The 12,923-nt window shown below is 39.4% G+C and overlaps 1 protein-coding gene across 1 annotated transcript in view; it reads left to right on the top strand.

Annotated features, from left to right (window-relative positions):
- The window catches only part of tln1 (talin 1), a 107,046-nt gene that overhangs the window by 18,435 nt on the left and 75,688 nt on the right, over positions 1-12,923 (top strand). Inside the window, exon 2 of the mRNA XM_042394404.1 lies at positions 8,196-8,267. The gene's annotated coding sequence lies outside the window, so the exon portion shown is untranslated. The remainder of the gene's footprint in view (positions 1-8,195; positions 8,268-12,923) is intronic.

Below are 12,923 nucleotides of genomic sequence, written 5' to 3'. Positions count from 1 at the left end.
GCCACTGTCACACAGGATGTGAGTGAGGCTGGAAACAGCAACAGTTCAGCTCATTAGTTGCAAACAGCTGTCTGTACTCTGCAACACTGTGAACATGTGGTGAACTATTTTTCACGCAGTTTGTTTTACTTGTGCCACACTGCTTCACTGTCAACACTTACTTATACTTATACTTCTGATAACGCCAGTGTTCTTTTTTGTCATTTGTCTCCTGAAGATACAAAGCCAAAAATGAATTTACCCAACTAACAGCTGTCATCTTTACCCATATTTCTCCATGCTGCAGAATAAAAGTTATTCTTTAAGAGCAATGCTGAATGCAGAATTCTATGGTTTAGCGGTTTTAATACTTGAGCGAAGGACTTCTTCTGGTAACTCACTACCTTCTATATTGGAGACCATACGGAGATATTTTTGTTTTTGTGAACCATGCAGTCACACCGTGTCAACAAACTGATTCAAATAGTTCTGGATGAAATTCATGACTAGGGGTGCAATGGATCACAAAACTTACCGTTCGGATCGTATCACGGATTTGAGTCATGGATCGGATCATTTTTCTGATCATTTTTTTGGGGGAGACAAATAAAACTTTGTTTTCCATATATTCTGTAAAATACTTACAGCCAGGAACTTTTGCCCATGGTCTTAAATGAAAACAACATTCAAGATGTCTAATAGTTAAATAAAATCTAAAAATATATAAAATATTCAGTTCAATTGTTAAATTAAATTGCAATATGAGGCCTGATACTTTCCTCCTTTAAACACAGTAGTGAATGAAACAACAGCCTGTGTCCAAATCATCAAAACTTGATGAGAACTTAAAAACATGAACACACGTCTTATCCTGCAGTTTGTTGAACGAGCCACCAAACAAACATTCACCAGGGAAAACTGCATCGCTAACGTCAATTAGCAGCTAGATCGATAATTAGCTGCTCACATTGAACAGCATGTAAACATACCTGTAGATGTCACTTTGGACCCGTTAGATGCTGGTTTGGTCGTTGCTCTTCAAAATCCCTGTTAGTGACACGCTGTCTGCCCATGACTATGCAGTTTGTTTATTTGTCTTAAATGAGACATTAAACTTTGCAATTAATCCGCGGTTCACATGCGTGCCAAACCATGGGGGGCAATCCGTACGGATCACGGATCAACTATGATCTATTGCACCACTATTCATGACACATGATAAATACTGCTTTGATGTGCAAACTACTTCACTGTTGAGACCTAACCTAATGGCACACTGTGCCTCTCTCATGACTCTACTGCTGCCATACTTCAAAGAGATATTATTATTATTATTATTAAGTGATACTGAAAAGATAACACTCATGGCACTAGGAATGTGTTGTAGTGACAAGTAACAAAAGCCAGAATACAACATTGGTAACCAGGGGGAGATTTAAAATTATTTTTGGCTTTTTTGCCTTTATCTGATACGTTAGAGACTAGGAACATGGGAATGGAGAGCAGCAAAGGTCTGTGGCCAGAATCAAACCACAGACTTTTTAGCACAACTCTTAATCAGCAGGCCAGTGTTTTGAGTAACAAACACTCACTGCCTGTTGGATGGATAGGTGAATCTGAAGTCTTTATCCTGCTCTGTCACAGAGGTCAGCAACTGTTCTCAGCGGGGTTTCACAACAACTCCCTGTCAAAATGTCTATTGACACTTCTCACACTACACTACTATTTATCTGTATATTTTGGGATTTTTTTCCCCTCATTTTTTTTGTCACTAGTGTGGGTGGCTGTTTATCTTTGTTGTATGCAACCAAGTTTGCTAAGACTGACTGACCGGAAAATGTAAAAAAAAAAATGTGAAGGTTACTTAGCATTTAACTGAGTGTAACAGAATTACACACTTACATTTTGCCTGTAGAATACTGATAACACATCCACATCAGGAATGCCACATCCATAGTTACAGGAGAGTTTTGCTGCTACAGCATATTTTGGTCGTACCTGAGTGTCACACTGGGCAGTTGTAAGCTGGACATAGCGAGGTGCGATGTCACCCGTTGGTTTACATTGGAGCCAGTATGAAGCCCAGAGTTGCAGCTTATGGTTGGCTCCATCTTTTCGGTTTGGAGCCAGGACCTTCCGAATAAGCAGTGCGCGGTGTTGCCTTTCACACTCTAGAAACAAACCCCGCTACCTTGGACCCAAGCTAATGCTAGCTTACTGGGAACACCGAGCACTGCACACTTGAGCTTAGTGAAATATTGCGACAATAGTCTGACTCAATGTGAGTCCTGGAGCCAGGGAGAGCAGCAAGTGAGCCAACTGTCAATCACAGCTGTCAATCAACGCTCACATGGCAGACATCTAAGCTACTATAAATCTTCAGTTGGAGCATCTAGTGGCCGTAGGTGGTATTGCAGTTTAACATACTTCAACATTGGCTTCAGCCTCAAGTCATGATAGTTGCTGCTTGGTTTACCCTAAATACATTTTTCTCATCAATTTATCATTTATTTTGTATGAAATAATGAATTTTGCTGAGACCAACAGAGGACGAGCACAGTTAAAATGTTATGAATTTTATGTGGTTCCTATGTTTGCTCCATGCTGCATGTACTGTACCTGACAGAAGCAGAACATCTCCCCTATGAGCTAAAATTGGCTCCTGCACAGTATTTCAGTCTTTCACAGATGTTATTTCCTTGGGCAAAAGAAATAAATGATATTTTTCATGGTGACCAGATGGCAGTGTACTAAACGGATACACTGTCACTAGCTTCAGGCATTTGCTAATATTTGTGAGAGACTGAAGGCAGAGGATCTACAGTATCACATGCAGTACTTATCAGCCTTGGAGAGCCGTTCTGACAGTAAAATGTGTTGTTCTGGCACAATGAGATAAGTTATTGTTATATTCCTCTGGTTGTTGATAGACAGTTCCACTGACGCTATAAAACAGAATCTGCTCAGGCCTTAAGGACATGAGATAGAGGATGAGATGTATCTGACTGCTGGAGATAGAGAGAATGTTTGGCTTCAGGGTGACAGTTGACATGACTGACAGTGGGAGTCTGGACTGTCACAGGAAGTCGGCTAAGAAAGGCCTTTTAAAAACACGATTTAGCTGCTAGGAGCCAATATTTGATGCTTAATGTATGTGTTGACCTTTATCACTGAGGGCGTTGTGACTCGTCATATAGCAGGAATAGTACAGCAACACTTTCTAACATTCGTGATGATGCTGTTCCATTTAAAGGACAGTTCCAATTTATTACAAAGATTTTCTTTTAGTCTCTTTGTCCATACATTGTACTCCCCAAGGTTATTGCTAAGATCAGGGAAAAGGTCAAGAAACATGAGCAGACGATCTGACAGGATGGATGCCAACAAACACCTTCAGGGTTTCCGTCAGGAAAGGTGTAGGCCCAGTGGAGGGGGGCTGTTGCTAAGCGAAATGTCACTCCGTGTGTAAAGGTGTTACCAGTGATACACAGTATTCAGGCATACATCGATTACATTACTTGCCCACAGCCCCCCTTTGCTTTTTTTTTAATAGAAACAAAACCCATTTAGTCAATTTTCACATATCAGTTCCCTTGTTCATTAAATAAAAAAATAAAATAACAATGGACGCTTCAATTATAAACTGAAAGTGTCTGCTCCGTGACGGTTTGCAACAGCAGCAGAGTCACAGCACAGAGTAGTAGAATGAGATGTCTGTCCTCCCTCCTTCTCTCTACTGTAAACACACGTAGCTGGTCTCATGTCTTCCCAGGTCTCGGTGCTTGTTTTCAGCAGAAACTCTTCCGCTTTCTGCCTGCTCAGCTTGCACTTGGTTGGTAGGTGGGTTGCTATGGTAGCTGCAGCCTCACCGTCACTGGGAGTCGACCGATTTTTTGGCCTGGCTGATGATCAGATCTGATATTCATCATTTTTACGATTATCGGAATCATTATTTTCTCTATCTGATTGCTTTGGCTCTGATGCACCCCCCTCTCTTTGTAGTCACCACTCTGTGGTCCTCGAGCATTGTCCCACTCACAGGACTATCTGATTGGTTTACACAATAGCTTGTCAACACTGAACGCTGTGCATGCTGCTGTGCCATAGACGGCACAGAGAAGCATCTGCAGACTGGAGCAGCTCAGTGAGTGAGTGAGTGAGTGGAGCTGTGTTTCGAAGGTAAGGCAGCAGATATTGCCGAAGTTGCAATAAACATCACATCATCATCTACGCTGAAGTATTAAAAACCCCACAATCTTATGATCTATTTCTATGATGACAAGCATGCCCAGTTTCCCAGTTACACCACTGAAAATGCCAGAATAATCCACTTTATTGCAGTGATGTAATGTAAGCTAAGCTAATGTTGAGTCTCACAGACCTAACTTGAATATGATAGCAAACGTCAGCAAGTTCATTTGTTAATCAATAATTTAGCCACCTGACCACAACAAAAAATTGGTAGGCTATAACGTCATTTCCTGCACGTCACTTACCAGGGTTACTCATACTCTGTCTCAAGCCACGACTACTAGTAACATTACTGAAGTGTCTCTGACTCTGTTTCTTGTACCTGCTGGAGAGGTGCAAGATTGTAGTTAGAGACTTGAGACGTAATGGAACTGCATCTAAGGCCTGTGTTAATCCATACACAGACTGCTTAGATGTAAGTAAGCAAGTAAAATTTCTTTATATAGCGCTTTTCATAGACATTAGTCACAAAGTGCTTTACATGAGTGTGATGCAACATACAAAAAAGAAAGAGAAACAAATGAAGTGACCACCCAAGTCACAATTAAAAAGTGCAAAACTAAAAAAAACACAATAGGAAGAAAAAACAGTCCAGTAAAAAAAAAATACACAACTAAACCATAAAATGCTGACCAGTTGCATACAGGTTACCTGAACGCCTGTCTAAACAGATGTGTCTTTAGCTGCTTTTTAAATGAATCCACAGAATCAGTAAGGGTGTGAGCAGAGCATTCCAAATTTTAGGTGCAACAGCCTCAAACCTCAATCACCACAGGTCTTTAGGCAGATGTGTGGAACAGACAGCAAGTTTAGTATGTTTGATCCAAGCAAGCTGATGAGTAAGGGTGTAGTAGATTAGTCACATAAGCAGGAGCCTGACCGTGCAAAGCTCTGTAAGAATGAGAATTTTGAACTGAATCCTATATGTAACAGGGAGCCAGTGAAGCGATTTAAGTATAGGGGTAATGTGAGACTGTCTTTTTGACCTAATAAGTAGTCTTGTGGCAGCATTTTGGATTGTCTGCAGACGATCAAGAGCAGAGATACTAAGAGAGGAGAATAGTGTGTTACAGTAGTCAATGCAAGATGAGATAAAGGCATGTATAAGCATCTCTAATTCAGCTGTTGAAACTATAGATCTCAGTTTGCTAATATTTCTGAAGTGGAAAAAAGAAGATCTGACCAGTTTAACATGGGTGTTGAACGACAAGGATTGATCAGATATAACACCTAAATTACGGAGGTTGGAGTGACTAGCGAAGGAAAGAGACCCAATACTTTTCATAATCTCAGGGGCAAAAACCAGAACCTCCTGTATTATCAGCATTGACCTGTAGAAAATTTTTGTGCCGTCCAGTCTTTAATAGTCTTAAGACAGTCTATTCAGTGTGGACTCCATTCCATCCAGGTGTCCCCTGTGTGTCAGCAGCAGTGGAACGCCTAATTAGAAAGCAGCCCTGACCCCATGTTGAAAAGCTTTCATTGAGTGATAATGTTATTGATATGTGTTTTTATATACTATGTTTGATAAAAAAAAAAAAAAAATAGATGAACAAGTACTGTTTGTATTTGGTCATTTTCACATAAACCTTTGGGAGTTCCCTCTGTGCTCTCAGAGAATAAGAGAGCACTGACAAGTTTGTTTTTACACTGTAAAATGGTGATGGAACTGGATTATTATACTTGGACCAGCTTAGCTGTGTTGTCATTAAAGTGAATTGATTTGAATTATGTATGTAAAAAAAAAAAAAATATTGGCTGATTTGTTGTTTTCTGATTTTTACACTTTCAAATATCAATATCAGTATTGACCACAGTCAGGCTCCAGTAAGTCATAATCAACTCAGAAATGCTGCTATATTACATGCTTATTTACATTGTCCTAATCTTCAACAAAATATCAAAAAACACCCATTAATGTATTTCTTTCTAATTCAGCCTATGTATTGTTTTCCTGCTAAACTGATTGTGAGTTGCTGCCTTCTTCCTCATTTCACAGTAACTGCAGTAATTACTGCAAAGTAAGTGACACGGCACTTCCTCTTTCAGTTGGGGTGGGGTGGGAAGCATTCGCAGTACTTTTTCTGAAATTTGCAGACTTCTTGTTTTTAAAATCGTATTATCTCTTGTCTTTAACTTGATACTAATCAAACTGGAAGAGTGGAAGGTCTAAGTAGCCTTTTTGGCCTTTGTGCTTTAATGCTTCTAAATGTCTTTAATAATAAAATTGTGGTGGGAGATGGGAGGCTTTTGAGGCACCTGTAGCGTACAGACCTGGATGATTAGTCATTTCTTATCATTTCTCGAGCCAAACAAAGTGTCCTTACATTCACTGCAGACAGGATACGCTGCTCCCAGCTGAATCATAGCTTGGAGTATGCAGATGGCTGAAATGCCCTTTTATGGCAGTGAAGGGCTTTTTAAAACAGGAAATGACATCAGGACATCTGAGTGGGATCTAGCAAGAACCCTGTCATTCCAGAGTAGAGGAAGATCCAAGTTTGTCTGGAAATTAAGCCACTGACACTGGACCCCCCCCCCCCCCCCAAAGAAAAACTGAAATAGCAGACTGAATGAAGATGTTATTTCATCTATGACAGACTTATGAGAGCCACTGAACAAAACTACCAACAGAGAGAAGCTAGCAGCAAAGCTGTGTAGCAGCATGTTGTGCTGAATGACAGCAGTCTGAGAGATGTGCATGTGCATGTGCATGCATACAGCCAGAGGCCCTGAAGTTAAACATGTTGCTGCAAATATTTCCAATAGCTATCTGCATATGACTTGGGTTTCTAACAGAGGTTCTGAATTGGAGTATTTTCTGCAGAGGAAAATGGTGTTTGGACAAGTTAGGGAACATCATTGAATTTTTTTTGGATGAGTGACTTTATTTATTGAATTTTCAAATAGAGAATGGAAGGTATCTCAACCTTCAGTGCGACAGTGAAGATAAGAGAAAGAACTCTCAAAGTCAGAACCGTTTCACTGCATGTGCATTGCATTATAGATTGAATTTAAAAATCGATTCAGTTTACTTTTTTGCAATTAATTGTGCACAAAATAACCCATGAAGACAAAGAAATTTGTAAATTTATCAAAAACCAAAAAGTGAATCTCTCATTTATGTAAGTGTCCAGATCCTTTGCTATGGCACTCCAAATTGAGCTCATGTGTTTGCTTTGATTACCTAGATATGTAAAACTTCACTGTTGTCACCTATGGAAAATTCAGTTGACTGGACATTTAGAAAGGCTCACACACACCTGTGTATATACAGGGTCTGACTTTCTGAAGCTGCTCTAGTTAAATGTCAAAACCATAACTTGTTGTTTTTACACTTTGTTTAATCTGCACAAAATCCAACGTATAATGTGTTAATTAGGGAACTGGTAGGTGGATTCTGTTATTTTTAGATAGAGCCAGGCTATCTGTTTCCATCTGTTTTGCTTAGCTAGGCTAAGCATCCTCTGGTTGTAGCTTCATATTTACCACAAAGATGTGAGAGTGCTATAGAAGTGTATTAAGTGATAATGGAGACTCTTGAATTGCATTTCGAGATCTAAAACAGTGTTCTAATTGGACTAGCAGCCATTTTTTGTTGCAGTTATACTGTATGTCACAATTGTAAGTACTTGTAAGCAATGTGGGGATTGTGTGAATTTGTATTAAATCTTGAAATAGCAAGATCACAAATTGCTGGAGGGGTCTGATCATTGTCTTTGCTTGGTCATGAAGACCTTTAATGGCTAATCTAATGTCTGGCCCAGGGACAATGGTTGAAAATCAGCCTTTTGGCTAACACTGGCACAATTGCAGCGATGATGATTAATGTGCATTAATGTGTGTGTCCCTGTAAAAAATAATAAAGAAAAGAAGTATTAGCATAGGTCTCGATTTTATGTCAATAAAAGCTGTTGGCTGAATAAAATGATTGTAACCTGGTTTGTGTCTTTTCTTTTCTGCAGCCAGAGAGAAGAAACCCACAGTTGATCATCTGACTGGGCAGAAAGGCTGTCACAGTTTGCAGTTCACATCAGGTATTTGCTTCACTCACCTTCTTTCTACATTAAATACACTAAAGTGAATATTAGTGAATATAAATTAGCAGTTGAGCTGAGATGATTCTAAACCATAAACTGTATATAAAACTGGACAAAGCGAGGTGTGACTTCACCTGTTGGTTTGTATTGGAGCCTGTTTGAAGCCCAATGTTGCAGTTTACAGTCAGCGCCAACTTTCCATTTGGGGCCAGAACCTTTCAAATAAGGAGTGTGGGGTGTTGCCAAGCAAACACTAGCTTACTGGAAACACCGAGTGGTGCACACTTGGACTAACGTTAGCTACTTTAGCTATATTGTATTAACAGGGCAGGTATCCTAATGAAGTAACATTAAACTTACTGAAATATTGTGACTCAGTGCAAGTCCCAGAGCCAGGGAAGAGCAGCAGGTGAACCAACTGTCAATCAACGCTACAACACTACGGCAGACATCAAAGCTACTATGAGTCTTCAAATCTTATTAACGGAGCAATAATTTCCACAAGGACCACCAGCACACGTATTAGAGGGTCTGAATTTAGCAACTGAGACCATGATGACTTGTTGAGAAAAATGATTGTCTAGTATTTCTAGAGAGAAGTTGAGGCTTTTTGAATAGTCAGTTGGAGCACTTCCAAGTACTAGTTGCCTCTTGGTCCAATCCTTACTCTAAGCAGTATCTTTTCATTCTATGAATGGAATTACAAAGTATGATCAACCATGAGTCACATATTACAAAACATCTTTCAGAGCAATGTGAACGAAAATATAAAAAAAAGTCCAATGAGAAAGTGAAAGTCACTGATATTTTTATAAGAAACACAAATGTCAGTCCTTATTATAGCTCATATGTGGCTCAGCTTGTTTCAGTATGAATAATGAATTTAAGAAAGTTTACTTTTATTATTGTGGCCTTGTGTTTTTGGTGGTGGAATAATATATTTGTAATGCAGTTTTCCTGCTTATTTTTTTTAGTTATGTCTGTTACTACCCAGCATTCATTTTGATAGCTTTACCCTGAGATTTGATACCCTCCCTACTACACCCTCAGCTACATCTGCCTATCGTCAAGGAGGGAGCCAGAAAAAGAAGGAGGAACTGATAGAGATACAGTGAGAGCAGGATGTGAGGCTGTGGGTGTCAGGGAGTCTGTGTTGTGATATTCAATCCTTCTCAGCTCTGATGCCAACACATGCCACACTGTTTTCTCTCTCCATTCTGTCACTCTGCTGTCAACTCCAACTCTGCTTTAAAAAGAAACCTGCTTACTCTCTGCCTCCTTCTCCTCTTCAAAATATCCCTACAACACACTACCTTACCTATCAGTCTCTGCAGAGTCTTACTGCAGCCCAAAACTATTTGCAGTTCCTTTTCTAATAAGTAGTAAAGGAATTTGTGACTAAATGTGTGTTATTTTGTGATCAATTGCGTTAAAGGTTAAAGCTTCACTAATTGATATTTTTATATTAGCAACAGATCAAATATGTATAATACACATAGTGATGAAACCCACAGAGAGTTATCACCAACTGTGCAGTTCCCCTCAGCTCTACTGAGCCTTTCAGCAACTTTCAGTTCAACATTTCACAGCCCACAAATTCTAAAACTAGCTGAAATTACTCCAGGGTGACCTTTTTTTGCAGATCCACTTTAGGGATTGAAAAAAGAAACACCCCACAGATACTGTGGAGGGTGGCTTCAATTGTCGTGATGGTAGGATTAATAATTCCTGATGTGAATGAAAAAATACCATAAATACACTACAATATATAGTACACAGTATAAATGCACAAAATATATCCTGTAATATCTGGTCAAAGAATAAGTAAACCACAATCTGACCAAGCATTCATTGTCAATTTACCATCTCCCTATACTCATTGTGCTGGAAGGGACTGTAGTTGGTACTCAACAAGAACTGAGTACAATCATATTTTGATATATAGTATTTGATTTTTAAAGTCTCAAATACTGATATCAATATCAGCCTCAGAAATCCATTATCAGTTGGGCTCTTCTTCAATATTTCAATCATTCACTGTTTTTGGCAGTATCTTTGTTTTAGAAATTCATATGAACCAGAAAACCAGTTTAATATACAGATGAGTGACAAGTTAAAAGAAAAACCATAACAGCTCTGAATGCTTGACCCCTATAGTGAGGGGATCTTGTGGCTCTGTTATGCTGTGGGGGGCATTTTGATGGCATGGTTTGGGTCCACTTGTTCCCTTAGAGGGAAACATCATTGCAAATCAATACAAAGTTGTTCTGAGTGATCACCCTTATCCTTTGATGAAACTGCAGTAGAGTGCCAGAGACTTGCAGAATCAATGCCAAGACGCATTTAAGCTGTTCTGGAAGCATGAGGTGGCCCAACACCTTACGAGGACACTTAATGTTGATTTTTCCTTTAATTTGTCACCTGTCTGTGTAATAATACAGCAGTTTTATACTGAATAATTTTTTCAAAAGTCTGACTTAACTTGGACAGAACCTACCAGAAAAGTGAGGTATCCCCAGCTGAATTCAGTTACATCCAGAAAAAACAGTCTGTTCCAGTCCTAAAAGTCAAAAGGAACTGCCCATGAAAACAACAACAAAAAAAACCTTTTAAAGCTTTAAAAGTTTTCCAGCTCAGGGGGGCTGGTTGTTTCGTGACCTGAAACAACCTCTTCATTTTATTTAGTTATGTGCTGGTGATTCCTGCTCTTTTATACACTTACCCTATAATTATGAAAAATACTATATTATCAATGGCCTCTTCCCAGTTACACTACAGTCCAGCTCACCTGCAGAGCAGCTGCCCCACAATAAACTCTTATAACAGCATACATGTCAGCCAGGTCTCACATTTTACCCGTAAAACGTTTTGCTGGCATCTAACATGATGTGATGTGAAAACCTGATCTTCTGATAGACAGAAGAAGTGGCAATCACACTGGATGTCAAGAGGAAGCAGCAACCCAACCGGTCAAAGCAGATGGCCGCCCACCAAGAGCCGGGGTCTGCTTGAGGTTTCTACCCGTTAAAGGGGAGTTTTTCCTGACCGCTGTCGCCAAGTGCTTGCTCATGGGGGAATTGTTGGGTCTCTGTAAATTAAAGAGTACGGTCTTGACCTGCTCTATGTGAAAAGTGCCTTGAGATGACTTCTGTTGTGATATGGCGCTATATAAATAAAAATTGATTTATTGATTGAAGTGGTATCAGAGTCTGGTCAGACTCAGATATAGGTAGTGGTGTAAGAAGTTCTTACTTAAGTAAAAGTAGCAATAAGTACACTGTTTCCCTCTTGTAAATATAGTGAAGTAGAAGTATAAAGTAGCATGAAATAGAAATGTAAAGAACAAGTACCTGAAATTGTACATAAGTACAGTATTTGAGTAAATATATTTAGTTACTTTTCACCGCTAGGTATAGTTTGTTGGTCAGCTCTGGTGCATTCAGCCCCAAGCATCAGAGCTAGCAGAAACCTGAGTGCAGGAACAGGCTGCTTAGTCTCAATTTGTGCCTCTCATGTATTAGCATACATTGAAATCACAGAGGCAACCATCAGTTTCTCTAAAAGGTCATTCATTGGTGATGTTTTAAAAGCCTAGAAGGTGGTTTAAAAACATTTTTAACCCATTTCCCAAGCCCTACCCCTGTTTCTAAATCAAAACAAAGATGGAAGCCAACCAGCTACCTGGAACGGAAACTTGGGAAAGTGGTTAGAAATCTTTTTTTATTGCACAGTGGAGGGAATATTTTCTTTGAGGAGTCCTAGGAGATCATGGAAATACCTTCAGAACAGAAGTAAGTGTTTTTAAATGACCTTCTGGTTTTTCCAACACTGCAGATTAATGACCTTTTAGAAAACCTGAAGTTACCTCTGTGACATGAATTTACACTAATACATGAAAGGCACAAACTGGGGCTATATGCTGCCCTGCCCTCCTTTTCCATCACCATTCTCTGTCTATTTCCAGTTTGGCCATTTTGATGATGATGAAACGTTTTTAGCCTGTTATCCTGTGCTGGTGTAAAATGACCATCAAAAAACATGTTTGATGATTCAACGAAAAACATGAGGTTCAAAATGATGGCCTCCTTGACAAATCATGGATGTTAGGGGTTCAGCCCTAGTCTCTAATATATTAACTACTATCCTCTTTAAATATGACAGAGGGCATGGGGGAATCTGTTTCCTAGCCTTTATACTTGTACTATAACTCAGTTTCCTGTCTGAATGGGGTTTCTCACAGTCCTTTGGTTTCTTGTGTGCATGTAAAAATAGCCGGTGTTCCTCATTTTAAACCCAGCCTCACACTTTATACTGGGAAATTTAATAAAATAATTGTCAGAAATCCCCTCAGAAAAGATGAGTTTGCAAGATGGAACTGTTGTGATCTACTTCCCTATTCTGCACTTCAGTTAACAGAGTGCCAGAATAAGAGATTTTCAGAGACATTAATAGAAAAGTGACTCAATGATCTAAGCTAGGGCTGCAGTAAACTAAAGAAAATCTTGGTCAACTGAAATCGCACATAATATTCAACTAATCGATTAGTCGCGGTCACACAGCAGCAGTCACACATTTCTCCTTTCCCTATTTCTCTGTTTGGCGTCTTTAGGTGAGGCTAACCCATTGTTGCTAACTTTGGAGCTAACCCCCTTC

The sequence above is a fragment of the Thunnus maccoyii genome, chromosome 19 (genome assembly GCF_910596095.1).
Source record: "Thunnus maccoyii chromosome 19, fThuMac1.1, whole genome shotgun sequence".
Taxonomy (NCBI): Eukaryota; Metazoa; Chordata; class Actinopteri; order Scombriformes; family Scombridae; genus Thunnus; species Thunnus maccoyii.
Note: the sequence above shows the minus strand (reverse complement) of the source record. Positions and strands in the feature narration are given on the sequence as shown.